We start from the raw sequence: 9,678 nt of genomic DNA on the forward strand, positions 1-9,678 counted from the left end.
CCATTTATATCTGTAAATGAAAGCAAAATAAACAAATGGGGATATTCTATAATAAAATTTTCGATTATGTTGAACGCGTGCAGTTTTTTGAATTTGGATAAGACATTAGATGAAATTAACCACTAACACAGTGTCAATTTTTTTTTTTAACATTGACACAAACAGGGCAATGACGCTCCGATATATTTTAACGTAGTAGCTACATCAATAAAATCTTTAGTTCGAATATACTCTTTGGTACTTAAGATTAATGAGTCACCTTTGCAGAAAACAATTTCACAGCCAAAGTATATCACACCTCGAAATACTAAAAGAGTTTCTTTAGATCCATCTTTTGAATATCTCGACTACGGTCAAAAGCATATATAGAATTCAATTATAAATTAATGTATGGAGAGTCATAGCAAACCTCATATTTACCTACTCCAGGGGCCACCTGGGACTGGCAAAACTAGGACAGCTGCCTCAATTATACTTTAGCTTCTACGGCGGAATCCAAAATACAGTATCTCGTCCAAAATACAGGAAATACTGTATTTTGTTCAGCAATAATGCAAGTCCTCTAGTTTGACGTGATTCCGCACGTTGTATTTGATTACCGCTATACCCCTTGTTTGCACATTTTTTTCTACTATACTTGTAAGAAAAAATATTTCATCATTTTTTTTGTTTAGGTACTTAAGCGAGAAAAGAGAATTTAACCTTTTTTTAAATTTAAATAACCACCAAGTTCAATATTTTCTTAGTTCTCTGTATCGGAGGGTAACAGTCGTACTTTGGGCGTTTCTTATGGTTGAGAGATCTTTGAGGAACCTTGGCCAGTTGTATCATTTACATGGGTGGTGGGATATTGGGTCATGGCAGTTACGCTATTATAGGTTAGAGGGATTTGTTGAGTAGATTCCGTTTGGGGGTTCATAAAAGGATACTGAGCCTGATTGGGGATCGGAAAATATGGGGGTTGTGGTGGTCTTTCATTATATGTGTTAGCAAGAATATTTTCCAGTTTTAGGCTGAGGGGTATATCGACAAATTGTAAATAAGGTTTCCACCATTTTCTCTAAGTTTGAACAAAAATACCTCTGCTTTTGCAATTCTTTGCTGATTTCTGTCTTGTTTTCTTCCAGTTGTTTTCTAAGCTTTCCTGTCGTAGTTTAATTATTTCTTTCTGTGCTTTTAAGTGGTCGTATTCATGCTGTAAGTTTAGGAGCTTGACTTGTTCCGGTATCTGTGCTTCTTGTACCGCTTCTGTTGCAGTTAAGACAGTATTTTTTCTATAGTCTTCCACTTTTTTAATCTTCGAAGTAATTGTATCCCTTGACAAGCGTAGCGTCGCTTATTGATTCAATTTCATTTTGGATTTTTGTGGCCTGTTCCTTGAATTCCACAAAATCAGTCTCGATTAGGTTATTTATTTGTTTTGCCACGAGGATTTCATTTATTTTTTTGTTTATTTTTTCCTCGGAGTTCTTAACTTCGCTAAGAGATTTAAGTGTGACTTCTATATTGTTTTCGATTTTCAATCCTTCTGTTATCAATAATACCGCAGCATCTAGGAGTTTCGATCGCCTCTAAAGTAATTGGTCCATATTCGTTCCGTCAGCAACGGGATGGCAACAGGTTTTTTTGGGGGAAGGGTTGAACAATTCTTGTTCTGCTTCTACCTTTAGGGTTTTCTATCAAACTGGAATTCAGCTTATATGCAAAAGTTATTGATTAATTTCTGTCAACCTTTTTACAGATAGCTTTCATTGAATTGTCGTATCCAAACACATTTGTTTTAAGGATTTTTCTTTGCTTATTTATCCTACTCAAATTTATATCAACATTATCTTATGAGTTTTTAAGTACTTGGTCTCTAGACGTATTTCCACTTATCTGGACTCTTAGCCACTCTACCAGATTTTGTGGTAACTTCCTCTTCGCTTTCTTGCGCTTTATTCTTTTTAGACTTTCCCATAGAGATTAGGTCAAACTTCTTGTATTGCTTCAATAGGAATTTTGACCTTTTAATTTAGCCTCTTTTGCATGGGCCATTTGTGCAAGGTGTCTCCATTATTTGAACGCCATATCTTCAGGGGGTGGGGTATTTTCTGTATCATAGTGTGTCGCCAGGAAGACGATTCCTTTAGCCTAACTTTGGACACCCTTATATCATAATATTGCCATAGACTTACGTCTTCAGGGGATTCTTGGGTCAAAGGCAAGGTACTTTGTCATGTTTTTATAGGATAATTGACTATGTCCATGGCTTCTCTCAAATTTTTCTGTGTTTGTCCTTGGGTAGAGTTTTAATTCTTTTACACCAGGGGTTTCCATAGCTCTATTTCATTCATCCTGTAACGATAGGGGTCTATCTATCGGAGTTGCTGGGATACCATATCATCTGGAAACCTTTTGGGGGGAAAAGGGGTCGAAATTCTATCGGAAAAAATTGGGTTTTCGGGGATAGCGTATAGTCTAACTCTTCTGAGCTTTCTGACGATGAACTTTTTGAACCTTTTGGCGTTTTTGTTCCTACTGGTATTAAAGATTTTCTTTTGGAGACGACTAAAATTTTTCATAGCTATGAATTCTTCAAAATTTTCCTCGTCACTGTCATTTTCGAAATAATCTTGTTTGAAATTAAACGGTTTCAATTCAGCCAATCTTGACTTGGGGGATTTGTCTTCCACTTCAGACGCATCGGTAGATGAAGATCTCGATATCTATTTTTCTGGGTATTTGGCTCTTATTATACGACTAACATGTGCCTTATATGATCTTCCGTTATCGGGGTTTATCATTTTAAAAGTAAAATCATTGTCGTATTTTTGATAATTCTGTAAGGTCCAGAATATTTATTGGAAAGTTTTTTGCCTTCCACCTTTTTTAGGTAGACGCAATCTCCTATCTTAAAATTTATGTTCCCTTTGATCTTGGGTTGGTTTCTTAACTCTTTGGTTATTTTACATATTTTTTCAACTCTTGTCTAACTATCTTATAGGTTTTCCTCATCCTATTTATAAACTCTTGTTTGTAATCCTCTGTGTTACTGTAATATTGTCGGGACTCAACAATTTCATCATATGGTGCTCTGAAATCGTGACCAAATAACAAGTAAAAAGGACTTTCTTTAGTTTTTTTTCTGAATAGGCAGTATTGAATACATTGGTCAAATAAGGTAGGAATGGATCCAAGTCATTTCTGTTGTTTTTTGTAGAAATGCTTGAGACATTGGAAAATATTTTATGCCTGTTTTCGATTTTCCCGTTAGCTTGTGGATGTTAAGGACATGTCACCAATTTATCTACGTTAAGAAAACTCATAAAATCTTTTGTTACCTTAGAAACAAAATTACTTCCATTTTCGCTTATAACCTTGTTAGGAATGCCAAATTTTAAAAATACTTTTGCTAACGCTTTACTCGTAGCGTATGTGCCTTTATTTTTCAATGATATAGCAAAAGTAAATCTGGAAAAGTGATCTATAACTGAAAGAATAAAAGTTTGGCCCCTGTTTGAAATAGGTAAGCCTTCACTGGTTCCATATAAATCAAATGAAACAATATCGAAGGGGAACCTTGCAATCAGGACTCTTCCCATTGGGGGGTTAGGCTAGGCTTGCGGATTTTTTTCTTAAGTTACACGCTTCGCATGTACTTACAAAATCTTTAAGTTTTGTTAACGCCGACGGGACATAAAAATATTGTTTTAACTTGTGGAAGGTTTTAGTTATTCCTAAATGTCCACTTATATCCGAATGAAAATATTCAAAGGCAGGTATTATTAAGTTTAGTGGTAATAAAGGTATTATCGTGGTTTGTTTTCTATTTGTATCGTCTGTTACTGTCCTGCAAAAGATTTCTTTTTCTAAATTGTAATAAAAATTATTGATTTCCCTTTTCGGTGCTTTGAAGTTATTGGGTAGGCTGTCAGAATTCACAAAGTAAACAATGAGAGTTGAACAAATTTCATCTCTAATTTGGTGTCTTATAACATTTGCAAACGAGAAAGTGCAATGATTAATCTCGTTTTCGTCTATTTGCATTTTTGGTTTATTCTTCTTGTGTTTTTGTTTACTGGGATTGATGGCATTTATTTCTTTGTTTTCATTATCTGAGGAGTTATTTTCGGTGTATCTACTCAAGTAATCACAGGGGGCATTTTGTTTACCCGTCAAATGTTCAAGTTCTTAGTCTATTGATCCCTTCGGTTTGATGTATTTTTTTTGTGTGGAATAATAAAAAGTTAGTTCACATACCTTTAAAGTCAAGTTTGACAATCACCTTGAATAAAACTTTTTCGACAACCAGTCCCGGCAATCTAGCAACTAATCACGTGTTACTTGTGCAAAATAGACAGTTTAAAAAAAAGAGGAACCTTCCATAACTCCAAAAGTACATAAAATTAGCTGTCAAAGTTCCAAAATAATATATCTTGAAGTTACAAATAAGACATAACTATAGCAAAAAAAAGAAGAACAGTTGCATGAGGGTCCAGTAGCACGAGGTTTCAGTTGCACGAGGTTTCAGTTATTCACTGAAATTGGCATTCTTATTATTGGTACTTCAATCATCAATCAATCATCAATCATTTTATTAATACTAAACTGTATTACAAACGTAATGAAAAATTATTTGGCCCAAGAAGGTTGGCTTGTTTTGGGCCTTACAACACAATATTAAAGTACTAAAACAACCATAAATATTACTCTAAATCAAACAATATATATGAAATAAAAATTAAAGAGAATAAACACTACCATACAGTAAAAAAAAATTAATAATAATAATAACGATATATAAGGAAAAAACACAAAAGGAGAAACACTAGGAAAAGAAAAAAGAGGGAAAATAAACGAAGGAGAGAGAAATTACTAAACTGGAAATACACGACGAATAACTGCCTTTGCAGACAGAAATAACGGGACATCCGGTGAGATTGAATTCCATAATTGAATTGATTTATAAACAGGAGACCTCTGGGCTGCTGTAGATGAACGTATGGGCAAAATAAATCTACGAGAAGAACTGCGTAAAAAAGTAGAGTACCTACCTGAGCCTGTCCGTGAAAAAAATTGCTGTAGAGGCGGTGGAAGTGTACCTAGAAAAGCAGAATGCGCTAAATAAAGATTACTTTTACTCACAATGCGATCCAGCGGAGCTATTCCAGTATCATTATAAAGATCAGAGGAAGGGTAAGGCCGAGGGAGAAGAAAAGTGCCGTTCACTGCCCTATTTTGGGATCTTTGAAGTGAGCAGAGAAGAGACTTATTAGTATTACCCCAGACAGAGCAGCAATAAGAAAGGTAAGGAAATATAAAAGCATAATAAAGAGAAAGCATAACATCTGGGGGAAGAAATGATTTAACCTGGTGCAACATTGAAGACTGGCGGAAGATGAGGGAACGGGTGTGAGTTATATGAGGCTTAAAAGAGAGAAAACAGTCAAGATACACACCAAGAAATTTCACCATAGCAGCTTGCGGTATAACATCATTCCCATAAGTCAGGATGATTGGCTCCCTTAAATCTCTCATACGATAAGGGGTTCTAAAGTGTACAATGGCACTTTTTTGGCTGTTGAGAGTCATACCATTTGACCAGCACCAATCTTTTACTTTATCAAGAAGACCTTGAGCTAGGGAAGTGGCAGATGGCAAATCCACTGCAGCAATGAAAAAGTTACTGTCATCAGCAAAAAGAATAGGGTGCACAAGGGGATGAAGACCATCAACGAGATCATTAATGTAAATCAAAAACAAAAGTGGTCCAAGAACAGAGCCCTGTGGGACACCCTTCAATACAGGCAAAGTAGTGGAAGAATTACCATTAACTGAAACATACTGAGATCTCCCCGACAGTTAAGACCTTAACAATTCTAGTGGGACTCCATGTACTCCAAATGAAGACAGTTTAGACAAAAGAACAGAGTGGTCAACCATATCAAAGGCCTTTGAAAAATGAAGAAATAGACCCAAAACACACAAGCCCTTGTCCAGATTAACACGCTCAAACTCTGTTGCATCTGAGAGTGCATACGAGGTAGAGAAAGTGGGACGAATACCATACTGATGGTTAGTTATGAGAGAATTTCCAGCAGTCGTTTAGTACTAAATACAAATGAAGAAATTATACGATCCACGACCCCTTAGACAAACTGGGGGATGACATGAATAAGATAAATTGTTCTATGCTTTGAAATTAGAGATTCATCACCTTTTTTATGCAAAGGCAAAACATATGCAACTTTAAATACATGAAAGACAACATCAGAAGACAGAGAGAGGTTAGTTATGTGTGAGATGGGGTTGGAAACAAACTGACCAATTTTTTTAAGAACATTATTGCTCAAACCAAAACCATCAACTGAACGGCTACTTGGAAGCTGGGAGATAATACTATAAATCTCAATATCACTGCATGGGGAAAGGAAAAATTACTTTTCTGCTATGGGAAAACTACTTACTCTATTCTTGGGTTGAATGGGAACTGAAGGAAGAGTGGTGAAATACGAATTGAAGGCGTTTGCTGAAGAAGTTTTATCCACAATAGATCCATCAGCATTCCTGTAATGACATGGGGGGGGACTGTTTGAGTTTCTTGTGAGAAATAGCTTCATTAACTACATTCCAAACCTTTCGCAAGTTCCCCTTACACTCATCAATTCGACGCGAAAAATAGAGCTTTTTGGCTGCACGTACTGAAGTCGTAAGTGCATTTTTATAATGTTTATACTTCAAAAGTTCATCCTTTGTTTTACTTTTACATGCAACCTTGAACAGAGACGCCTTCATATGTGTAGATATAGAATTCCTTGGTTTCTTCCTAAGAGGAAAATGCTTATCCAACAGAGCTCCCATACGACACAAAAACAAACTTGTTGCACATTCAACATCATTGGCTTCAAGAACACTAGACCAATCATTACTCTGAAGACTAAGAATTAAATTAGAAATTTCTTTATCTGTAAAAGTTCTAAAAGAAGACTCACCTTGCTCATTCACAGCAATTTCAGTGTTAGGAACAAAAGTGATAGATAAATAGGGAAGTGATCAGACAGATTAGTGAAAACAAGACCAGAAGTAAACTTCAATTTTGGAGAATGAGAAATGAAAATATTATCTATCAAAGTAGCAGAATTTCTTGTAGGATCAACACGAGAAGGAAAAAAAAATTGAAGGAAGTAGCCCAGAAGAAGAAAGCACATCAAATAGATGGTCACATTCATCACTTGATCCAACATTTAACATATTACAATTAAAATCTCCCAAAACACAAATACGTTTTTTAGAGAAAGTCCCCGCACCAGAAAGCTGATCAACCAAATCACAGAACAGATGTGTTGGAAAAGGAGGGGGCTTATCAAACAAACAAACAGTATCACATGCAAACTGGCTTTTCAGATTAATGACAAGAGAATAAACAGTCCTACTATTGGACACTACTGAAGTAAACAAGGATTCATGGTCATACCGTCTACTGAATTTAATATCAGATTTTCTAGATAAAGAAATGCCCCCTGAGCACTTTGTTACCATTCTAGGGACATGAATAGCAATATAACCATGCATATCATAAGCTGTTAAATTTTCACTATCAGATAACCATGTTTCAGTTAAACCAATTACATCAAAAGGCAAGAATTATCAGACCACAAATACGATTTCAGACTATCCCACTTATCTCGTATCCCATGTACATTCAAACAAAATACATTAAAGCAACTATTTGAAGAGAGAGAAGGCATGATTTTATCACAAAAATCAATAGTAGTGTGATAATTACAACTAGAATTAACCATAGATCCAAGAAGAGGGTCAAGTGTGTGGGCCTCTTGTTTGCCAGCACTACTTGGTTGCTCAAAGATAACTGATTTAAAAATAGAAGAATTCAAAAGAAAAGAAAAATTAGCCAGATTTACCACACATAACAAATGCACACAATATCTTCACAAATAAACAAAATATCAAACAAACAGGCTGAAATATCAGAGGGTAAATTGAAACTAAAAAGGTGAAACTTGTAGGCAACAAAGAAAAGAAAGAGAAGAAAAAAAAGCCTGCAAGACAAAGAACAATAACAAGCTACTAAGCTAAAAGAAATAAAAAAATAACAAACAATTACAAGGACAAAGGCAAGAACAAAATAAAGAAAAAGGCAAAACAATAAAGAAGCAATCAGAGGAAAGAGTTATCAATGGCTTATGGAATTCATTTAAAAAAATAATGTAAAACAACATAAATGCAAGCATAAGTAAAACCATTAGATCATAAAGGGTTAAAAAAACAACAACAACAAAGCAACAGAGCTAATTTCAGTCCTGGTTTATCAGTAACTGGTTTATTTCAGTCCTGGGAGGGGCTTGGGTGGGCTGTAGTTGACTGATGGAGAAAATCAACTTGAGATGCCTCTTTAACAGTGATCACTTTACCATCAGAAAGCTTGGTAAGTATTTCTCCTCCACTAGATCATGTTTACCTCTTCCCAAGCTTTGATTTAGCATAGTTAAGTAGCTGAAGTCTAGGCTTTGTAAGTGACTCAGAAATAAAGATACCACTACCTTGCAAACTCTTCTTTTCTCTAAGAATAAACTGTTGCATTCTTGGACTACAAAATTCAACAACAAGTGGGCGAGATTTCAAACCTGAGCCTTGTTTTCCAATTCTTCTAAGAGAAACTATGTCATTCTTAGTCAGAGGAATACCAGGAAACCTAGTACCTCAAAATCCAAGAAATTTGCTTTCAGAAGCTTCTGGATAAGGGTCTTCTTTGAAACCAAATAGGATCAGCTGATTTGAAATTTTCATTTGGTCAAACTGATCGCTCAGACGATCCACATTGAGTTGAATTGGCTTCAGAGATTTTTGCAGCTCTGACAAACCTGAGTCAAGCAAATGAAGAGATGATTCAAGCTTTGACATCCTCAAATCATATTGTTTTAGTGATTTTTCCACAGGCACATCAAAATCCATTTTAAGACTATTATATACCTCTTGTTTAATAATTTCCATGTTGTTAGCATCAAAAGCAGCAGGCAGATGACTAGAGGCAAGTTTTTTAACACAGGCCTCAACCAACGAACCAACCTCATTAGACAGTGCCTCACTGACAACTTCTGCCATAGTAGATTTAAGGTTTTGGTAATTAAGTGAATCTGCAATTAGCTTCTGCTTGTTCTTAAGGGTGTTAATGTGTGAAGTGAGCATAGTAATCTGCTCATTAATAGATTCAGCTCCACTGTACTGGTTGGAGCATTCTGATCTCATCTCTCTTTGACTAGGTGGTCTATAGCTCTTTTTTGAGTTGTCACCCATGATGTAGGCTAATGTGAACTCCAAACTAGGCTAATCAAGCTACAGGCCAACAGCTAAAGGCAAGGGATCTTCCGGCTGGCACAAGCAATTATGAATTATAACAGGTTCTAATAACTGCAAAGCAGAGGTGTAGGCGCCAGGCAGAAAAATAAATAGACTGTACCTGGGGGTCCCCAATTGCACCCCTGGGGTTGGGGCTGCTAGGCTTGCCTGCCTTTTCCACTGGACTGGTAGGCAGGCTAAACCAGTTCTTCAGAAAAATTCAATTGGTTTTTTATTGGTTTTTTAGTTTTAACTTGTTTTTTTTATATAATGAATTATTGGCTCATATTTCGTTTATTTTTAGGCGAACAGGATACTTATTAATAAGGATATTAAAAT

At 35.7% G+C, this 9,678-nt stretch overlaps 1 pseudogene; it reads right to left on the bottom strand.

The window, feature by feature from the left end:
* Positions 1–8,457: 8,457 nt before the first annotated feature.
* Positions 8,458–9,297, bottom strand: LOC148939202 (uncharacterized; annotated as a pseudogene).
* Positions 9,298–9,678: the final 381 nt, after the last annotated feature.

Source organism: Artemia sp. Qi Xiang Cuo, chromosome 21 (assembly GCF_049724085.1).
Source record: "Artemia sp. Qi Xiang Cuo chromosome 21, ASM4972408v1, whole genome shotgun sequence".
NCBI classification, from domain to species: domain Eukaryota; kingdom Metazoa; phylum Arthropoda; class Branchiopoda; order Anostraca; family Artemiidae; genus Artemia; species Artemia sp. Qi Xiang Cuo.